The sequence below is a fragment of the Elephas maximus genome, chromosome 2, assembly GCF_024166365.1.
Source record: "Elephas maximus indicus isolate mEleMax1 chromosome 2, mEleMax1 primary haplotype, whole genome shotgun sequence".
In the NCBI taxonomy this organism is placed as follows: Eukaryota; Metazoa; Chordata; class Mammalia; order Proboscidea; family Elephantidae; genus Elephas; species Elephas maximus.
Genome location: NC_064820.1, coordinates 144,095,060 through 144,118,284, shown reverse-complemented (window position 1 = coordinate 144,118,284; position 23,225 = coordinate 144,095,060). Strand labels below are relative to the sequence as shown.

The following is a 23,225-nucleotide window of genomic DNA, read 5'->3' as shown; positions in this document are numbered from 1 at the left end:
ATTTCTTTATCAAAGGAAAAATACATTTGTAGTATTGATAGATTTGACCAAATTGCCCTCTATAGGGATGAACGATTTTGTTGCTTTTAACTTGACAGAATGATACTGACAATCCCCACCCCTTGTCCCTAGAAAAGAGCTAAGGCAAAAGCTATCAGCTGCTATTGGCCACAGCCCACCTGAACAATGCACATCCCCTCAGACAACAGAAATGTGGAAAAATATAACCCATCCTAATGGAGCCCTTAAATTGAAGTTCTGAAGGGAAGATCAACAGGTCTAAGACAAGAAAGGAGAGTCCAGGATTTACCCACTTTATATCTAGTCAAAAGGGGGCCCTGATAAAATTCACACATTAAGTAGGAGTTAGGTGAAAAGACACAGAGTCATTATACCAAAAAGAATTCATCCATGTTCAGCCATTTCAAGAGGTAGCATATGCTCAGGAACTGATGGTACTGAAGGAAGTAGTCCAAGCTGCACTGAAGGCATCGGTGAAACATGAGGCTCCAGGAATTGACCGACTACCAACTGAAATGTTTCAACAAACGGATGCTGTGCTGGAAATACTCGTTCATCTATGCCAAGAAATTTGGAAGACAGCTACCTGGCCAACCGACTAGAAGGAATCCATATTTATGCCTGTTCCCAAGAAAGGTGATCCAATTGAATGTGGAAATTTTCAAACAATATCATTAATATCACACGCAAGCAAAATTTGCTGAAGATCACTCAAAAGTGGATGCAGCAGTACATGGACAGGGAACTGCAAGAAATTCAGGCTGGATTCAGAAGAGGATGTGGAACCAGGGATATTATTGCTGATGTCAGATGGATCCTAGCTGAAAGCAGAGACTACCAGAAGGATGTTTACCTGTGTTTCATGACTATGCAAAGACATTTGACTGTGTGGATCATAAAAAATTATGGATAACATTGTGACGAATGAGAATTCCAGAACACTTAATTGTACTCATGAGGAACTGTACATAGATCAAGAGGCAGTTGTTCAGAAAGAACAAGGGTATATTGTGGGGTTTAAAGTCCGGAAAGGTGTGTGTCAAGGTTGTATCCTTTCACCATACCTATTCGATCTATGCTGAGCAAATAATTTGAGAAGCTGGAGTATATGAAAAAGAATGGGGCATGAGGATTGGAGGAAGACTCATTAACAACCTGTGTTATGCAGATGAAAACAACCTAGCTTGCTTGGAGGGAAAAGGACTTGAAGCACCTACTGATGAAAATCAAAGACCACAGTCTTCAGTATGGTTTACACTTCAACATAAAACAAAAATTCTCATAAGTGGACCAATATGCGGAATCATGATAAACGGAGGAAAGACTAAAATTGTCAAGGATTTCATTTTACTTGGATCCACAATCAACACGCATGGAAGCAGCAGTCCAGAAATCAAAAGACACACTGCATTGGGCACATCTGCTGCAAAAGGCCTCTTTAAAGTATTGAAATGCAAAGATGTCACCCTGAAGACGAAGGTGCACCTGACCCAAGCCATGTTATTTGCAATCATATCATACTCATGTGAAAACTGGACAATTAATAAGGAAGACTGAAGAATTAACTCCTTTGAATTGTGGTGTTGGCAAAGAATATTGACTATACCATGGACTGCCAAAAGAACAAACAAATCTGTCTTGGAAGAAGTACAACCAGAATGCTCCTTAGAAGCAAGGATGGTGAGACTGCATCTGACATACTTCAGACATCTTATCAGGGGAATCAGCCCCTGAAGAAGGACACCATACTTGGTAAAGTACAGCGTTATCAGAAAAGAGGAAGACCATCAACGAGATGGACTGACAAAGTGGCTGCAACGATGGGCTCAAGCATAACAACGATTGTGAGCATGGCACAGGACCGGGCGGTGTTTCGTTCTGTGGTACTTAGGGTCACTATGAGTCAGAACTGCACCTAACAACAACAACAATGTGAAAAGAACATGACAAATATGCCATGCCAAGTATGCAAAAATACTACAAAAAATAAAAAGGAACAAGTAGAAGAAACATAGCATCAAAGCACAAATAAAAAATTCCATTTTCGTTAAGATTATGTGCTTTGGAATCAAACTGCTTGAGTGCAAATCCCAGCCCAGCTATGAAATAACTGTATGACTTTGAATGAGTTACTCAATATCTTTGTGCTTTGATTTCATCATCTGTAAAATGACGGTTATAATAGTACCCTACCTTTACCTTTAGTGTTTTTATGAGAATTAAAAAGAGCTTAGAGAAGTGCCTGGCATATAGTACAGCTATTTTTATTATTGAATGCATAGCAAAGAAGCTAAAAAAAACTTTCACACAACAAATGCTTATGTTCTAGGACAGTGCTGCTCAAAGTGTAGCCCATGGTCAAGTTGGCAGTCTATGACAAGACAAGGAGATTGTGCCAGGATGCAAATCAACTACATCATTAAGTATGCTGTTTAGTTTGGCTGACATTTTTTTGTAGCAAGACATTTTTAATGAAGGAAGCAGCATGGTTTACATTCTGGTACATCCTTCTTGTATCACCGTGGACAAGCACTTTGAGTAACGCTGCTCTCGATGACACTAAAAAGAACGTATAATCAATGAAACAAAAATATCAAAGATAAGATTACAGAATTAGATGAAAAGGGAGATGTAGACAAATCAAGGATTAGAAAAAATACCACCATTAGGAAAAAAAAAAGCAAAGAATGGAACAAACATAATTCAAAATCAAATCAGTTAAACATAGTAGAAAGGTTTAGAAAAATCACAGAATATGCAGAGGGAAGAAAGATGAAAAAAGATATAGCTTTTTTTTTTTGAATGGAGATTAGAAAACAATACAAGAAAAAGAGATGCCTCTGAAATAAAAAATCCAATTATTGTAACAAAAAAAAATTCAAAGATGTAACAGATTCACCACCTTAATGATCAATCTTAGTACTGCCAGCACAACCAGACATTACAGGCCTCCTGATAGAATTTTATATGATATATCCAGCATACTGTATAAAGTATTTTTTATCAAAAATGTTTAATCTGACTCTAATCAAGTCTTTAGATAAAATCTCCAGTTTATAGAAAATCAGAAGGACAAGAAAAATATCCATCAATACGTGAATGGAGAAAAAAAAATTGTGGTGTATCTATATCATGGAATACTACCCAGCAATGAAAGAATGAATGATTGATACATGCAATGGCATGAATGAATCTCAAAATAGCTATGTTGTATGAAGGAAGCCAACAACAACAACATAAAAAAACAGAATACAGATTACATGATTCCATTTATATCAAAATCCAGAGGATGCAAACTAATCTATAGTGACAGAAAGCATTCCTTTTCACTTGCTTAGAAAGCAGCTTTCAGTGTTTATTCTTTGTTTGCATGACATTCTTGAGAAGCAATTTTTTTTTATTAAAAAAAAATCCACACTACTTATAGAACTATATTCTACCATGATTCTCCAGAATTCTAAAATTCAGATTACTCTCCCGCTGAGACCTTGTTTCACCACATCAGTTCCATTGAGTGAGGTTTTATAATTTGATGACATGCTGAGATTGGATCTAAAAACACAAGCAAGTTCTGAAAGAGGTAGCCTATATTTCTTAGGCATGAAAGAAAAGCATCTAGTTGATAAACTGTACTAAAAAAAGGCACCACCTGACTTCATTCATTCAACAAATATTTATTTATCGTCTATGATGTCCTAGAAGCTGAAGTTCAGCAATGAACAAAACAGAAAAATACTCTGCTCTCAAAAAAACCAAAACCAAACAAACAAACAAATCCAGTGCCATTGAGTCAATTCTGACTCATAGAAACCCTATAGGACAAAGTAGAACTGCCCCATAGTGTTTCCAAGGAGTGTCTGGTGGATTCGAACTGCCGACCTTCTGGTTAGCAGCCATAGCACTTAACCACTATGCCACCAGGGTTTCCATTCTCCTCTCATGGAGCTTAAATTCTGGCAGGGGGATATAGACAATAAAAAGAAAAAAATTATACATATGCATATACTCATATAGTATATGAGAATGTGTTATGGAAAAAAATAAAGCAGAAAAGGGCAATAAGGACTGTTGGAGGGAAGTTTTGTTCATTTTTAAATAACTTTGTCAGGTGAAGCCTCAATAAAGGATGATGTTTGGATAAAGACAGGAATGAGGAGAGAAAGTAAGCCTTGCAGATATCTGGAGGAAGCATATTCTAGGCAGAGAATAATGAACACACAGGCCTTGAGGTTGAAGAGTGTCTGTTGTGTCTGAGGAACAAAGGGAGGGGACAGTAGGGTTGGAATGAGCAAGGGGTTGAGTAGAAAGAGATTGAGAGGAGATGACATGGGAAGGTTTTGAGCAGAGGGGCCATGATTTGACTTCAGCTTTCAGAGGATTACTCTGGCTGTTGTGCTGAGAATAGGCTGAAGGGAGTCAAGGGCAGAAGCAGGAACCATAGCTCCGAGGCTATTGCAGAAACTCAGTGAAAAATGATGGTGATTTGGACCAAGGTGGTAGAAGTGGAGGTGGTGAGAATTGACTTGATTTGAGATACATTCTGAAGGTAGGATTGACAGGATTTGGTGATGCTGTTAAGAAGGCATTGAATATAGTATCTGGACTGTGAGGGAGAGGCCCAGTCAGGAGATGTATAGTTGGCATTTTTCAAGGATTGAATTGTGGCCCCTCAAAATATGTGTCTACTTCATTAGGTCACGATTCCCAGTATTGTGTGGTTGTCCTCCATTTTCTGATTTTCCTATGTGTTATAAATCATAATTTCTGCCTGTGGTTAAAAAAGTTTAGGGTGGGATGTAACACCCTTGCTCAGGGTCACATCCCTGAGCCAACATAAAGGGAGTTTCCCTGGGGTGTGGCCTGCACCATCTTTTATTTTATAAGAGACAAAAGGAAAGGGAAGCAAGCAGAGCTGGGGACCTCGTACCACCAAGAAAGCTGTGCAGAAAGCAGAGCTGCCCATTGGACTCGGGATTCTTGCACAGAGAAGCTCCTAGTCCAGGGGAGGATTGATGACAAGGACCTTCCTCCAGAGCTGACAGAGAAAGCCTTCCGCTGGAGCTGACACCCTGAATTTGTACTTCCAGCATACTGGACTGTGAGAAAATAAATATCTCTTTGTTAAAGCAATCCCTTTGTGGTATTTCTGCTATAGCAGCACTAGATGACTAAAACAGAATTTGGTACTGGGAGTGGGGTGCTGCTCTAACACATACCTAATATGTGGAAGTGGTTTTGAAACTGTGAATGGATAGGGATTCAGAAGGAAGTGAGGAGAACTGTTAACCTGGAGACAACACAGATGGCAAGAACCGGCATCGGCAGAGAATGGTAGCTGAGGACCAGCAGCAGCAGAACCAGGACACCAGCACCAGGCAGTGCTGGAGCTGACCCACGGAGTGAGAGAGCTGAGTGCCTGTGCACAGGAGGCTTCCTGGCAGAGCAGGGTGCCTCCAGACACTTATCAGTGGAGCTACAGAGCTTTGGAACACTTGCCCCAGTAAGGCAGATGAGGGCAGGAGGCCCAATGAGCCAAGAGACCAAGGAACCAGGAAGCACAAGCTGAAGAGACAAGGAACACAGGAAGCAGAGCTGCCTCAGTCTCAAAAGGTATGGCCTCAACCTCTGGGGTTTCAAAGGGTGGAGCCATGGCCTCTGATGTTTCTAACAGTGGAGTTGCCACTCAGATGGGCTAGGAGAATGGCGCCTAAAGCCGAGGGAGCATAGTTGCTGTCCCAGTGGGCCTTGAAGGTGTTGCTGAAGCCCAGGGCCAAGAGACCTCCACTCAGAATCCTGAGAGTGTGGCCAATACCTAGAGTCTGAAGGGCAGAGTTATTGTGTGAATGGTCTCAGACAACAGAGAATTATTTTCAAAGCCTTGAGGGCTAGTTTAATGTGCTCTGTTGACTTGCTTGGTGCCTATCATGCCTTCTTTCCCTTCAATTTCTCGTATTTGTAATGGAAATGTCTAGTTTGTGCCTGTTCTGCCATTGTACTTTGGAAGCAGATAACTTGTATTTTAGATTTCACAGATGAAGAGGGATTTTTGGATTTTGGACTTGGAGTTGATTTAAGACTTTTGTTATGATGTGATAGGGTGAGTACGTTTTACATGTGGCAAGGACATGAATTTTGGGGGGCCAACAGGTAGAATGTCATGGATTGAATCATGTCCCGCCAATATATGTGTCTACTTGGTTAGGCCATGATTCCCTCTCTGCCTGTGGTTAAAGAGGATTAGGGTGGGATGTAATTAGGATCAGGTCGCAGCCCTGACCCAATGTAAAGGGAGTTTCCCTGGGGTTTAGCCTGCATCACCTTTTATCTTACAAGAGATGAAAGGAAAGGGAAACAAGCAGAGAGTTGGGGACGTCATACCACCAAGAAAGCAGTGACGGGACCAGAGCTTGTCCTTTGGACCCGGGGTTCCTGTGCAAAGAAGCTCCTAGTTCAGGGGAAGATTGATGACAAGGACCTTCCTCCAGAGCCAACAGGAAAGCCCTCGCCTAGAGCTGACACCCTGAATTTGGACTTCTAGCCTATCAGACTGTGAGAAAGTAAATTTCTCTTTGTTAAAGCCATTCACTTGCGGTATTTCTGTTACAGCAGCACTAAATAGCTAAGAGAGCATTCGTTTGTGTACAGGCTGTATTTAAATTATAAAGATGAGATCATTTTCCTCATCTAGGCCTGCCTTAAAAGTTTGATGCCCTAAAATTAAGAGGAAATGTTTGCATTTTTTAAAACATTTTGACCACTTGGAAAGAAAGGCTCCCAAACAGTAAAAAAAATACTAATTCGATAATAAAACACATCACATGTACAATTTTCAGCCTGTCCGTGAGCTTAACACAGAGAAACGTTATGTATTTTATTCACTGCCTTTAAAGGTTAACATTACAGCATCTAATGCTTGGATCCTTCAGCCTTGGAGGGCCTTTTTCTTTCAAATTTGAACAGCACCATCTTGTGGCAAACATATGTAGAGTCAATTATTTCTTCATATATAAATACGAATATTCTTCATTTATAAATAATGATTAATACATTATATTCTTCATTTATAAATAATGATTAATACATATATATTAACTATAACGCATTGACTTGACGGCAATGAGTTTGGTTTTTTTTTTATGTAACATAATATATATGGAAACCCTGGTTGGCATAGTGGGTAAGTGCTGTGGCTGTTAACCAAAGGGTCAGCAGTTTGAATCTGCCAGGCACTCCTTGGAAACTCTCTGGGGCAGTTCTACTCTGTCCTATACGGTCGCTATGAGTCGGAATCGACTCGACGGCACTGGGTTTCGTTTTTTTTTTTTTAATAATACATATAAATAATATAGTAAATAAGTTTTGTTGTTATTAGTAAATAAATTTTGTTGAAAACTTAACGTGGCACCAAGACTTGCTAGGTTTTAGGGAGGTAAAGCCAGGATAAGTAAACAAACCACTTGACTCACTGCGCTGGTGCTTCGTGTAGGATAACAGGCACTATGAAGTGTTCACAAGGGGCACCTGCAGCAGGGAACACTTCCAAGTGTCTACGATTGTAGACATTAGCTAGGCCGAGAGAGGTAAGCATTTTTCAGGCAGAGGGAACGGCATTTACAAAGCCACCATGGCACCAGATGACAGGATATGATAGGGAAGTTTTGTAGCAGATGCTTATATGACTCAACTCCATGTACGTGAGGGTGGGAGAGAGTAGTGGTAAAGGACAAGGATGGAGAGGTAAACAGGATCAAGAGAGTTAAAGGACTTGTTATGGCTTGAATTGTGTCCCCCCAAAATGTGTGTTTACTTGGCTAGGCTATGATTCCCAGTATTGTGTTACTGTCCACCATTTTGTCATCTATTGCGGTTTTCCTATATCTTGTAAACCCTACCTGTACAATGTTAATAAGGTGGGATTAGTGGCAGTTACATTAATGAGGCAGGACTCGATCTACAAGATTAGGTTGTGTTTTAAACCAATCTCCTTCGAGATACAAAAGAATCGAGCAGAGAGACATGGGGACCTCATACCACCAGGAAAGAAGCACCGGGAGCATAGCACGTCCTTTGGACTGAGTTCCTGCACTGAGAAGCTCCTCGACCAGGAGAGATTGATGACAAGGATCTTCCCCCAGACCCAACAGAGAAAGAAAGCCTTCCCCTGAAGTTGGTACCCTGAATTTGGGCTTCTAGCCTCCTAGAGTGCAAGAGAATAAATTTCTCTTTTTAAAGCCATCCACTTGTAGTATTTGTTACAGCAGCACCAGATAACTAAGACATGACCTAATATATTGGATTTGATCATGTCGGCAGACCGAGAGCCTCTGGTACATATTCAGAGGGGAGTGACATAATCTGAGTTGTTTTAGATGGGTTAAAATGGTTGTAGTAACAAGACTGAAGAAAAAAATTCAAGCCTCAAGTTGCAGTATTGAAGGATTCTACAGAGAAAATATTAAACGATGCAGGAAGCATCAAAAGAAGATGGGAGGGATAAACATAGATCAACAGGCAGTCGTTTTAACAGAACAAGTGGATACTACGTGGTTTAAGGTCATGAAAGGTGTGTGTCAGGATTGTATCCTTTCACCACACCTATTCAATCTGTATGCTGAGCAAATAATTTGAGAAGCTGGGCTATATGAAGAAGAATGGACATCAGGTTTGGAGGAAGACTCATTAGCAACATGCTTTATAGCAGATTACACAACCTAGCTTGCTGAAAGTGAAGAGGACTTGAAGCACTTACTGATGAAGATCAAAGACCACAGCCTTCAGTGTGGATTGCACCTCAACATAAAGAAAACAAAAATCCTCACAACTGGACCAATGAGCAACATCATGATACATGGAGAAAAGATTGAAGTTGTCAAGGATTTCATTTTACTTGTGTACACAATCAACACCCATGAAAGCAGCAGTCAAGAAATCAAAAGATGCATTGCATGGGCAAATGTGCTGCAAAAGACCTCTTTAAAGGGTTGAAAAGCAAAGACCAAGGTGTGCCTGACCCAAGCCATGATATTTTCAATTGCCTCATATGCATGTGAAAACTAGGCAATGAATAAGGAAGACCTAAGAAGAATTGACCCCTTTGAATTGCATCATGGACTGTCAAAGGAATGCACAAATCTGTCTTGGAAGAAGTAAAACAATGCTCCTAGAAGCAAGGATGGCAAGACCTCGTCCCATGTACTTTGGACATGTTATCAGGGGGGACCAGTCCCTGGAAAAGCACATCATGCTTGGTAAAGTGGAGCATCAGTGGAAAAGAAGAAGACGCTCAACGAGATGGATTGACACAATGACTGCAACAATGGGCTCAAGCATGACAACAACGGTGAGGATGGCGCAGGATCAGGCAGTGTTTCATTCTGTTGTACATAACCGACTTTACAGCACTTAACAACAACAGCACCAAGACTAAGGATCCCTGGTCATGCACTGGGTAAGTGCTCGGCTTGTTCAAGCTCACAAGCTGCTCCACGGGAGAAAAATGTGGTAGTATGCTTCTGTAAAGATTATAGGCTAGGAAACCCAATGAGGTAGTTCTACCCTGTCCTATAGCGTCAGTATGAGCTGGAATCAACTCTAAGGCAAAGGTTTGGTTTTTCTTTTTACAAGACTAGGCTAGAGGATTGTAATGCCCTAGACTGGGAGAACAATCAGTTGAGATGCTGTTGTAACAATCCAGGTGAGAAATAAGAAGTGAGAGGGGGGAAAGGGCAGATTAACCAGTAAGCAAGGTATACACGAGCTAACTTGTGTTTACTTACTAATCTGTAGTGAAAAATGTCATGGGTTTCTGAAACTCGTGTGAAATTGTTCACTACAGATTAGTAAGTAAGCAGAAATTAACCTGTACATACCTTGTTTATTGGGTAATCTGTCCTGGGGAAGACAGGGCAGTAATGGAGGGAGACAAAAAGGGAAGAGACGGGATGCTACCCAAGCCTGTGCCTTGTGTAACTTGGGGTGGGGGGGGGGTGTTATTCACTGAGCAAAGTAATATAAGCAGGGTAAGGTGGGGATGGGGAAGACCAATTAATCCAGCTTGAGACGTATAAACAGATACACACACACACACACACACACACACACACTTATATATATTTAAATCCATAAAAATACCAAACAGCAGAGTTACACATTTTTCTTTAGTGGATTAGTCAGTTTAAGAGACTGAGTTGTATTGCTGGTTCTCAGCCAATAAGCACAAACTTGCCCAACTTGCTGAGCCTTCCTCAGTTTGAACGGCAACTTGATAAGGTCTTTTTACTTTTACTGTGTGCTAAAATTTTGTTTTCCAGCAAACAGTTTTGACACATACTGACTGACTAAATGAGTGTAAGTGATAGTGCTGGACCTGCCACAAAGAAATATGATGGATGTTAAAATACAATTGTTGGCTAAAAGTACCTTCAGGAAATGATCAAGGAAACAGGATATAAAGATCAGCAGACAATTAGGAAGTGGTGGAACTCCTCTGGCATAAGAAGGCCATCATAAGTATCCCTGTAGCCTCGAATGATTAACCAACAATTGTGTGAACTGGAACAAACTATAGCTGAAGGCATATGATGACTTTAGGAGATTTTTCAGAGATGGACAAGCTCATCTCTACCTGAAATGATAGAGCTCTGATTCAGTTAGTGCTCCTGTCTCCTCTTGAGGTTTTTACTTACAGCATTCGTGGCTCTGCATACTACTCTGAAATGATTCTGATGGAGGTCTGGCCACAAAAGCAAATACAAGTGACAGACACCAAACTGGGATTGCAATGGCCCCTCCCTCTGTTGACAAAGGCTTTCTTATTGGGTCAAATCAATAGTGTCTGACCCACAATGTACTCAATAAATGTTTGTAGGATACATGGATGGATGAATGGATGGGTACAAGATGGATCAATCAGTGAGTCAAACTTTCCTCTTCAATCTGCTCTGCCTCCGATATTCCAATCAGTGATGTTGTTGTTAGCTGCCATAGAGTTGCCTTGACTCATAGGTACCCCATACAAAACAGAAAGAAAAGCTGCCTGGTCCTGTGCCATCCCCGTGATGGGTTGCAGATTAGACCGTTGTGATCCATAGGGTTTTCACTGGTTGATTTTTAGAAGTAGATCGCTAGGCTTTTCTTCCTAGTCTGTCTTAGTCTGGAAGCTCTGCTGAAACCTGTTCAGCATCACAGCAACATGCAAGCTGCCACTAACAGACAGGTATTGGCTGTGCATGAGGTGCACTGGCCGTGAATCAAACCCTGGTCACTCAGGTGGAAGGCTACTTCTGAACCAGCACTGCCCCCAAGTCAATGATAATAACATACTATCTACCTACCAATACAGAAGTCTAGAAATAATTCTCACATTCTCCTCCTTCATTCAAACCAACCCCCCATACCTTCACCCAACTAATCTTGAAGTCTGACTAGTAATTGTCTCCTAAATTTTTGTCAGATCTTTCCCATTCTCTCCATGCCCTAGCTTATTCTTAGTTCAAGACCTAATCATTCATCTTTAGATTACTGTAAGTTTCCGCAATATCTGTTTTCATTACCTCCCAGTCTTCTCCCCTTTTCATTATCTTCAGAAAGTTCTTTTTGTAGTAGAAACCTGATCCTGTTATTCTCTTGTTTAAAGATTCCCTTATACCTTCAAGAAAAATATTCAGACTCATTAGGATAACAATCCAGGCCCTCTATGATCCAGTCCCAACTTTTATCTGAATGTGCTTCTTCCACATTCTCAAGTATCTCTTCAGAGCTACAATATCCAACTATTTGTAATCATCCAAACATGTCCCGGTATTTCCTGCCTCTGTGTTCCCCATGCTTGGAATATACTCCTCCTCACCACCACACAACTACACGAATATCTCCATTTATGTTTCAAGACACAGCTCAAGTATTATATTTGTCTGAAAACATTTCCTTTTATCTCCAGGGTGAATTCAGTGCTCCTCTTTTTATGCCTATAATATTATGTTCGTATCTCTTACGATATGTATTGCACAGCACTCTTGTCTTCTGCTGACCTGGGAGGTAGCTTCCATTTCATTTTTACAGATTCCTCCATCATGGTAAATGGCATCATCACTTGACCAGTTACTGTAGCCAGAAACCTGAGGCATCACTGACATCTCCCTCTTCCTCTTCTATACCTTTGCTTCCAAGCTGTCATTCAACCTCCAAAATACATCTCAAACGGTTCCACTTTTCCTCTGTGCCATCTTTACCCTAGATCAACAGCTCTCACTTGGTCTACTTCACCGTCTCCTATGTCCACTCTTGGTCAATCTAATCCATTCTCCACTCAGCAGCCATACTGATCTTTTTTAATACAGTACATACATCTGATCGAGTTACTCTCTTTTACAACCCTGCGCTGGCTTCCTATTGCATTTAGAATAAAAATGTCTTAATATGACAAACAATGCCCTGCATGATCTGGCTCCTTCAGCTCCAACCTCATTTCATGCCTCTCTCCCCTTTGCTCCCTCAGCCCCACCCCTCCTCCGTGGGTTTTCATGGGTCTTTTATTACTTCGTCAACCACAGGATCTATGGAGAAATTGTGTTGCAATTTTGAAGTATGAGTTAAATGACTATATTTTCTTATCATTAGAGAACTTGTACCGAGTGTCATAAGCTAGTCAAATTCTGCTGGATAGACAATCGAAGCTTCCAAAAACTGGGGAACAACAACATAAATTATGTCATGTGATTCATATGATTTAATCCTATGAAACCAAAAATGTTTATGAACATTATGAATAATTTTAATGACATGAGAAAATGCTTCCATAATAAGTGAAAATAGTAGACTATATAATAGCATAAGGAGTCCTGGGGGTGCAGTGGTTAAGCGCTCAGCTGCTAACTGAAAGGTTGGTGGTTCGAACCCAACTGCCACTCCATGGGTAAAGATTACAGCCTTAGAAACACTACAGGGCAGTTCTACTCTGTCCTGTAGGGTCACTACTGGGTTGCTATGAGTCAGAATCGACTCGACAGCAACAGGTTTTTTATACAATAGCATATACAGTATTATCTCAGCTTTGTAAACCAAAACACAGAGAAGATAGATTGCAAAGAAGTATATCAAATAGGTAATGCCGGTTATCTGTGGACAGTAGATGTATGTGTGTGTATAGATATGTATGTGTGGATATATATATGCACACATATCCTTTTTCTACAATAATTATACAATATCAAAAACTATTTTTTGTGAATAAAAGTAGTTCCTTTCTAGCTTTATGTTTTAAAATAGAAGTCATGTGAGCTTGACATCCATGTAGTATCTTTATGTGCCATATCTGCACAATCCAGCCCATCTCCTGGTTAACTGTATTCCATCGCCCGTTTTTTTCTTTTTGTTTGTATGATTCAGAAAACTGAATCTTTCCATAAAAACTAGACAATTCTGATATTGGGTAAGGCACTGCAAATCTTAGAAACATGTTTAATGTTCTTTGAACCAGTGCCTTATTTTTTCTTCTTCCCATTAAAACTACCTGTTACTGGTACCATTCAGAAAGTCTCCAAATAGAAGACTATTGCTTCCTGTTAAAGCAAAAAAATTGCCAAGGAACTGAAAATTATTGCATATTCCTTTCGGTAAACTGGATGATATTTTTCTTTCATTTTCTATATTTAAAAATGAGAACTGGTATTAAAAAGCAAATTTTCTTCAAACTAGGAAGAGCATTTGTGAAGCATGAAATTTAAGGGCAAACTGTACCTCTTACCAAAATGAGGCTCAAAAGAAAGATCGTTGTGCATTTCTAATATCAGAGAGCCCTAGTAACCAACAATGTTTTAAATGTACCATAATCTTCACAGAATACTAGAGAATGATGTTCAATATGTAACAGCAACCCACGCCAGAAGGTCAGTAAGAAAGATCTTGTTACAACAGGATTATGGCAGTAATCCCTGGGACACCAATGAAGTGAAGTGCCAGTACACAGAGGTTCTGAAATCTGCAGTATTTCAGTCAATTTGATACTTTTTGATGAGTCAGTGTGACTGTCACTTCTCTGCCCTCATCCCCATAATTCAACTCCTCTCTTTCCCTTTCTCACCTGCCTTTTTAATATACCTGGTGCAATGATTAAGTACTTGGCTGCTACTCACCGAAAGCTGGGCAGTTGAAACCCACCAGCGGCTCTGTGAGAGAAAAGATCTGGCGATCTGCTCCTGTAAAGATTATATATAAAGGAAATCCTATGGTTTGCTATATGAATGGTGGTGGTAACCTGTACTGAGATAAGGAAGGTAACTGAGAGGGGAGCAGAAAGGAGGAGTACGTAGGTGTGGTATCCGTAATTCTGTTTTGGATATACTAAGTTTAAATATCTATTAGACATCCAAGTGGAATGTTGAATAAGCAGCTGGATATATGCTTCTGTAGCTCAGAAGAAAGTAATGCTTGAGACAAAAACTTGGAAGTCACCAACTTATAGACGGGCATTTATAGCCACAGAATTTGATGGCAACTCACGAATTATGACTAGAAAGAGAATACAGCCAGTGGCTCTCTAACATTTAGTGGTTGAGAAAAGGAGGCACAGGAGTGACCAGAGAGGTAGAAGGAAATGCAGAACAATGTGGTGACCTGGAAGCCAAGTAAAGGAAGAATAGCAAGGAAGAGGGAGCGATGGATTGTATCGAACTCTACTGAGGGGTCAGAAAAGATGAGAACTGTGCATAGACGTTGGATTTGGCAAGATGGTCACTGGTGACATTGACAGTTAGGGTAATGGGAAGAAAAGGTCTGAGATGAGAGGGTGGACGAGGAAATAGAAAAAGTGGAAACTGAGTAGAGGCAAGTCTTTCAGACAGAGTGTATATAAAAAGAAATGGGGTGGGACCTAGAAGGTGATGTACAGTCTAGGCGTGATTCTTTAAAGCCTAGAAATTTATCAGCAAATACTTGTTAAGTAAATAAATAAAACTACCATGAGGTGCAAATGCCTCAACAGATGAGGTGTAATTGATTCAACAGCATAAATGTGGTTTCTACTTCAAGTTCCATACGATTGGACACATGAGCAACATCATTTACTTTGCTTCAAAAGTAGGTAAGTCAGTACAGCCACTATGGAAAAGTTTGGCAGTTACTCAAAAAGTTGTACACAGAACTACCATATGACCCAGAAATCCCAATCCTGAGTATATCCTTAAAAGAAATGAAAGCAGGAACACAAACAGAAACCTGTTTGTCACTGTAGCACTATTCACAATAGCTGAAAGTTGGAGACAACTGAAATGTCCATTGATAGATGAACAGATAAACAAAATGTGGCGTATGTACACAATGGCATATTGCTCATCCATAAAAAGAAATGAAGTCTTGATACATGCTACAATATGGATGAACATTGAAAACATAATGCCAAGTGAAATCAGTCACAAAAGGACAAACACTGTATGACCTCACTCATATGAAATAGCAATTATATAGAAACCAAAGCTAATTAGTGGCAATCAGAGGTGGGAGGGGGAGGGGATGGAGGAGTTATTGCTTAGGAAGCATTGAGATCAGGGTTGGATTACTACAGGCAATGTAAGCACTGGCTTACCTGTGCTTACTTACTAATCTGTAGTGACCAGTTTCATGTGGGTCATCCCCCTGTCGGAGATCATAAATTTGAAAAGATGCTTTGATTCTGTAGGAAGGTGCTGTGGGGTTGAGAGAAAGACAGATGCCAGCCATAATCGGAAGCAGAATCTTTGATGTGGTGAAAATGTGAAATTGTTCACTACAGAGGATCTGGTAAGCAAGATAAAGGTAAAGGTTTTTCTTTCTATTTGTTTTTCCTAGTTTTTTTTTCTTTTTAATTGTGATTTAGGTCAAAGTTTACAGAGCTAATTCATTTCTCAGTAAAGTTAATACACAAGTTATTTTATGACATTGGTTGCCAACCTGTGATGCGTCAACACTCTCCCCTTCTCCACCCATGTTCCCTGTTTGGATTAGTCCAATTTTCCTGTCCCTTCCTGCCTTCTCTGCTTTTTGGCTGGTGTCCCCATTAGTCTCCTATACATGATTGAACTATGAAGCATGTCCCTCACGTAAGTTATTGTTGGCTAACCACCATGTTTACTTTGCCTATTGGATAACCCACCTCTGATTGAGATTATGTTAATGAGGATAGAATAATGTGGAAAAGGATGGTGGCACAACATGAAGAATGTAATCAATGTCACTGAATTAAAAAAAAAAAAAAAGTTGCGGTAGAGTCGATTTCGACTCATAGTGACCCTATACCACAGAGTAGAACTGCCCCCATAGAGTTTCCAAGTTGCACCTGGTGGATTCAAACTGCCAACCTTTTGGTTAGTGGCTGTAGCACTTAACCGCTATGCCACCAGGGTTTCTGGTCACTGAATTATACATGTAAAAGTGGTTGAATTGGCAAATGTTTTATGTATATTCTTACCACACACATGCAAAAACCAGCAAAAAAAAAAAAAAAAAAAAGTAGGTAAGTCATTATTCCGTACTTTCTCATCTATTTTCTGATTTGGTGTAAAGAATTTTTTCTTCACTATTAGAAGCAAGATTCAAAAATTACATTAAAAAATGGAGTTGTTTAACTCCATTGGTAATCAACACACTGACTGAAGTGTTAAAAATGTAAGAATCATATTTTTTAAAACTAACACTTTTTCTAAGTTTACTGCCTTAAAAAGTTGGGAAGTTCCTAACTAATGTAATAGCGGCGACTAGCTCACAGTTGCCAGCTCAGGTTATTTTTATCCAACTTAGTTTTTGGACAAGAAACCAAATGAGACACTCAACCCAAAACCTTCAGCATTGGCTCTGTTCCGCTGAGGCTCAAGCAGAGCCGTTAAAGACATTTAAGACGATGGCCTATTTGCTTGTGGTTCTAAGGTTTCTTTAACAAAATAGGTTTTCTAGTCAAAACGAAACAAGAAAATGAGAAAGTTGTGTAGATTTTCCCTTCCGAGTAACTGACTACAATGACGGAGCTGGCCTGCCCTGGACCCTCTCAGACAGGAGCGCCCCTGTCCCGCTGCCGCGCCGCCGGGTCCATCCCCTGGGCAGGTTGCGCCGGGCTGCCCGGCCTCCAAGCCCACCGGTGTCCCCGGCGGCGGCTCCCGCCCGCGGTCCCAGTACTTGCCTGGAAGTTACGCGGCGCCACAGCCAGTGACTTCCCCTCGGGTTTGGCGAGGGGGGTTGTCCGGGACGTGGTGGCCGCAAAGCCCGTTCCCACCGCCACCGCCCCCTGCGCTCGGCCGAGCCAGCCAAGCCCCGACGCGCGGCAGTTGGTACCGGGGAGTCCCCACCCTCTTGGAGACGCGCTGACACTTAAACCTCGGAGGACTTCGCTCGCCTGGCGACTCTCCCGCGCCCTGCCTCACGGGCCTCGTCGCTCCCGAGGGGCTGCTTAGAGCCCGGACGTTTGGAGACGGCAGGCTTGGCCCGCCTGGGACACGGCCGGGAGCGGTAGGTGCCCGTCCAGATTAACGCCGCGCCAGGATCGCTAGGCTGAGGGAAGAAGCCTGGCAAAGCGCAGAGGAGGGGAAATCGAGATGGGGAACTGTTCACAGAGGGAAATGTGGACTGTCTGCGCTTCCCTTTGTTAAAAAAAAAAAAAAAATTTTTTTTTTTTTTTCGTCCGTATAACCCGCGACTTCGAGGCACAGAGGGAAGGAACTTCAGTCTGCTCTTTACAGACCTGGGTGCTGCGGTTGGGACTGCAATCATTGACTCAGGGCCTGTCTGGTACGCCCCAACACGGAGCCCACAGCAAAGCCTGGTCCTACCAGGTCGTTAGCCCTTGAACCCTGCGGTGAAGAAAACATCTGGTCTTACCTAAAAAAATCCTAGACCCTTTACAGGTTCAGAGACTCTCCCGGTCCCCCAAGATGGTTCCTTGACTTTTCCTTTCCCTTTGGGGCTCTCTCACTGACTACTGCAGTCAACCACACCCCTGCAGGTGCTGTGGTGCTGTGGTGCTGTGGTGCACCACTCCTTTCTCCAAAAAGCCTTTTCTCCAGTTCGTTTTCCACCACCAAAACAGAGTGAAACTCCACTCAATATTAAGGGAGGACAAGAAAAAAAAAACCAAGTATGAAAAGCCTTACAAATTGAAATACTTGATACTACCTCAGGTTCTCAACCTCGGACATACTCTAAAAGCCATGTCCAGAGCTAACCAACACCCCTGCCAACTCACGCCCCCCCCGCCCACCATACACACACACACTTTTAATCCCCAGGACCCTACTCCCTTCCTACTAAAGGAGAGGAACTCAATAACCAGAACTCAGAGATCACAGATAGTAAATTCAAGGTCCACACCTAGGGCTCAGAGGTAGGGCCAAAAGTTATTTACTCCCCCCTACCCCAACAACAAAAACAGTAACAGCCATTGAGGGTAGGCATTTGTTGTTGTTAGGTGCCCCTGGAATCAGTTCTGACTCATGGCGACCCTACGTACAACCGAATGAAACACTGCCCTGTCCGGAGCCATCCTTATAATGTTATGTTTGAGCCTATTGCAGCCACTGAGTCAATCCATCTCATTGAGGGTCTTCCTCTTTTTCGATGACCCCTCTACCAAGCATGATGTCCTCTCCAGGAACTGATCCCTCTGGATAACAGGTCCAAATATGGGAGATGTTTTTTTTAGTCTCACCATCCTTGCTTCTAAGGAGCATTCTGGTTTTTCTTCTTCCAAGACAAATTCATTCATTCTTTTGGCAGTCCATAATATATTCAATATTCTTCGGCGACACCACAATTCAAAGGCATGAATTCTTCTTCAGTCTTCATTCATTGTCCAGCTTTTGCATGCATTTGAGGCTACTGAAAACACCATGGCTTGGGTCAGTTTCACCTTAGTCTTCAAGGTAGGCATTGGGAGAGAGTAATTACTTGGTTTTCAAAATTGCAGTGTAGTCAGAAATATGGTATTAAGCAGTATGTCAACATAATTCATTATCCACTGACAGCTGGCTTCTCCTTGTGGTGCAGTGAATTGCTTTTATATGGCCCTTTCTAGCCATGGTCTTGTAACTCTCACAAAATGATTGGGTGGGACTATGCAGATAAGGTGAGTGGAACCCTTTTGGGGATTGGACAGTCTGCTAATGGAAATAAGGTACCTGCAACCCTTATAGGGAATTGGTCAGTTTTGCCATCTTGATAGGCTTAAAGGGAGCCTAAAGGGAGCCAATTCCAGAAGTTGGAAAGGGACCTTACTACCATCAAGAAGAGTCTGGAGCAAGCGCATCTTTTGGATCCAGGGTCTCTGCATCAAGAACCTCCTAGACCCAGGAGACAGAGAGAGCTGTAATGCTGGAGATGGTGTGAGACAGCGAGAAGCAGAGGGAAGAATGGTAGAGTCCAGCAGCAGGGAAATGGTGGCAGCAGAACCAGGAGACCAGTGCAAGAAGGCACGATGAGCTTCCCAGCCCATGGAGCAACGTGGGAAAGTGGGCTTGGTGACCCATGGAGTGAGGGAGCTGAGCGCCTTTGGGCAGGAGGCTTAGTGGTGGAGTGGAGTGCCTCCGGGCACTTATCTGCATCTGCAAGCTGAAGAGCAGTAACACCTGCTGACGCAGGGCAGAGGCCAAGCCTGAGCAGGGACAGGTGGCAGAGGCCTGCCTGCAGGCACAACTGAGAAGCTATATCCTGAGTTGTTCCTATTACTTCCAAGTTGATCCTGATCCATAATTGTAACTTGTTACTTCCCTTATAAATCCCATAATCTTGAGTATGGTCTGTGAGCTCTGTGTAGCCACTGCAATGAATTATTGATCTCGGCACAGAAGCAGAGAGTGCTGTGGGAAGGATGGCTGGTGTCAGAGTTGGTAAAAAAGATTGGAGACTGGAGGTATATCTGACCTCCACCCCATAGGAATCAGCTTTGGGCTGATGCTGATTATCCTCCCCGCTCACAAAGTTAGAAGGGGTCTGACGCAGCCATTTTTACACTCCTCCTCACCCCATTTCCCAACAATTTCACTTAAACTGCTCAGGTAAGCAGTGTCCTCCTTGTTGATTCTTTTGTTGCCCTGATTTTCCCTGGGAGTCTCTCTCTGGCAATTTACAAAGTTGACCATTCATTGTCTCCTCCAAATAATCCATTTTCTTGATGTTAACAATCCAATTTTGCCTTTATGCTCATCCTACTTTTTAAAATTCTTTTTCAGTCTTCTTTTCCTGTTCCTCTTCCTCTGTCACCCCTTTATATCAGTGTTTTTTCAAGCTTTTTGCATTGAAATACCACTAATGACAGCTGTGATAAACATGTACTTCTGCATTCACCACCCACATTCCATGAATAAATGAGTCTAAAGTCCCTAAAGTCAAAGGCAAACTTACTTGAACTGTTCCATTTTATCTTTAAAGTTTAACCAAATTTTGCATTGGTCTTCATAGTATGTCATATATGCTGTACTATAAAATACTTTAAATTGGTTATGACTTAATTTACTTAACCTTTCCTCCCCAAACTTTCAAGTATATATTTTAAGGAAATACACCAATCGCTTATTTTAAAGTGCTAGGCAGTGGGGATACAGTGTGAACAAAACAAACAGTCACAGTCCTCCTGAAGATTTCAAAGTCTAGTCAGAGAGACAGATAATAGACATGTATACAATTTCAGATCCATTCATTGACAATGGATAAATGAGTGAATGAATAAGATAAAGCAGAGTAAGTGGGAAGGGTGCCAACTGAATCAGGGAAGAGATGGCTTCTCTGAGATGTGACATGTTTTGTCTGTTGCTTCCAGCCCTGAAATCTGTGGCGTTAAATACTGGTGTTTTCAAATTCTTGATCCTTGTTCTCTTCAGCTTACAATTTCCCTAGATATCTTACATATTCCCAGGAAAAGGATATAACACACAAATTAGTAGGGATGAACATGATTAGTGAACTTGATCAACATATATAAATTACTACACCAAATGCAATTTCAGAATACATATTCTTTTCAAGTACACATGAAACATTAACAAAATTTGACCAAATTTTTGACAATTTTGATCATAAAGCAAGTCTCAATAAATTTCAAAAGTATGTTCTCTAAGTATTAAGTTGAAAATCAAAAACAAAATGATAACTACAAAATCTATACATTTGAAATTAAGAGATAAATTTCTAAATAAACCATGGGACAAACAATAATGACAGAAATCATAAAATATTTGATCCGAATGTTAGTAAAAATAGTACATATCAAAACTTGTCATTGTCTTAGATGCACATATTAGAAAACAAAGCCTGAGAATCAATTATCTAAACATTCAAATCAAGAAGTTACAAGAAGAAATCAAAGTCAAATAAACTTAAAAGAAAATAAATATAAAAAATAAGACCAGAAACTAAAGAAATAGAAAAATAAAAGAGTCAACAAGAGTAAAAAGGTGTTTCTTTAAAAAGAGTAATAAAATTAAACTAGTGGTGAAGTTGCCTAAGGAAAAAAGAGACAGTGAAGACATAAGTTACAATACCAGAAATAAAAAGAAGACTACACTGCTGATGAATGATATTAATAACTTCATTCCAATAAAGTTACCATTTTTTTAATTTAAATTAAAAAAAATTAAATATGCTGGGTCTCTTTAGCCCTTCTATGTCTTGCTGGATATGCCAAGAATGAAGATTCTGACCACTCTTTACCTGGGTCATTTCTCAGGGTGTGTTTGCAGTGAACAACTTGAGATATGCAGTAATGTCTCCTTCTAGGACAAAGAACATACTTGCTTACTGCTATAAAAGCTCAGTGTTCGACCAAATGGGAAACACCTGCCCAAAATCAAAGGCAAGAAGGCAGGAAGCGACAGGAAAACTGGACGAAGGGATACAGAGAAGCCAGGATAGAAAGGGAAAGGAGGAGAGTGCTGAAACATTGCAGGGATTGCAAAATCAAAAAACAATTTGTGTATAAATTATTGAATGAAAAAATAAATAAAATTTATTAATTAAGAATAGGATTATATTCCATAGTGCAAAAATATCAATGTATATGTAATATATATATGATTTTACAAATCAAAAAACATTTTTAGATTTATGTACCTTTAATATGTTACAATAAAAGGAGTATTAACTTTGTATTATGCATTTTACTATAAATATGTCTTTCTGCTAAGCTCACAGAATCTAAGATTTTAACCCATACTAGTCAGGAAAACTGCTTCAAATCCTAGAATCATTCAAAATATCATTAATAGGATATTATCTTTGGCTACATCCTAGTAAGCACAACTAAAATTCTCTTTGCATAAAAGTTTCACTATTGTGACAAGCATATTTAAAAATAATTTTTTTATGATCTAGAATGTTCAAAAACCCAATACAGACAAAGTCATTGAATATTTTATCTTCAAATACATCATAGAGATTTCCCTGGAGAAAGAATTACAGCATCAGAGATTTCCATTTTAAAACCATTCGACTTAGCATTTCTTAATTATCTCATCCTTAATTAATATGTTTCCTAACATGTGAGACACTGCATTCAAAACAAATCTGGATACAAGGCAACTTTGTTCTTATTTTTGTTTCTGTGAGTGTCATGGAATTGTGTCTACAGTAGCTTCTACATAGAGACAGAACTCTGAGATTTAGTTCAGAACAATGTGGCATTTTCAATATAATAAAAAAGATAAGTCAAAAAGGGGAAAGATAAACCAAATCTGCAATTACAAAATTAAAAAAAAAAATCAGGGTTGTGCTGGAAATTGTAAAGAAATTATTAAGATATTAAAAGGATATAATACTAAGAATCATACAAAATATAACACGCTGGCAGAAAGAGAGGAAAGGGCAGAAAGGCACTAAAAATACTGGAGGAGCTGAAATTAATTGAAACTGGTTTTAATTGAATTTGTCATGATTTGGAGAATGCAGTGTTGAGCAAAAACACATAATGAATGATGCCATGTAATGTTAATTTTGACAATTGTAAATCAGATGAAAAATGAGACACTGTGAAATCATCATGCATGTCCTCTTAATTTTAGAGTTGCAAATTTGATTTCTGAAACTGTTTGCATTTGATCAACCAGAGCAGGGTGTTGTGAAATAAATCAATATGAAAAGAGGGGGAAGAAAAAAACACATTCTTCAGCTGTGCCCAAATCCCTCTGAATGCTTAGCATTAGTCTGGGCCTCCTTCCCGTCACCTCCATGGGAATTTGGGGCAAAGGGAACTGATG

General features: G+C 40.5%; 1 protein-coding gene across 3 annotated transcripts in view; it reads right to left on the bottom strand.

Annotated features, from left to right (window-relative positions):
* The window catches only part of TICAM2 (TIR domain containing adaptor molecule 2), a 38,789-nt gene extending 21,595 nt beyond the window's left edge, over positions 1-17,194 (bottom strand). The window contains exons 1-2 of one of the 3 annotated variants that reach the window (XM_049873628.1): positions 15,602-15,618; positions 14,154-14,216 (exon numbers count right to left, since the gene is read on the bottom strand). The gene's annotated coding sequence lies outside the window, so the exon portion shown is untranslated. Of the gene's footprint in view, positions 1-11,573; positions 11,653-14,153; positions 14,217-15,601; positions 15,619-17,167 lie in introns of those variants that run through there. The other 2 variants (XM_049873627.1, XM_049873629.1) reach the window with 2 other exon arrangements.
* Positions 17,195-23,225: the final 6,031 nt, after the last annotated feature.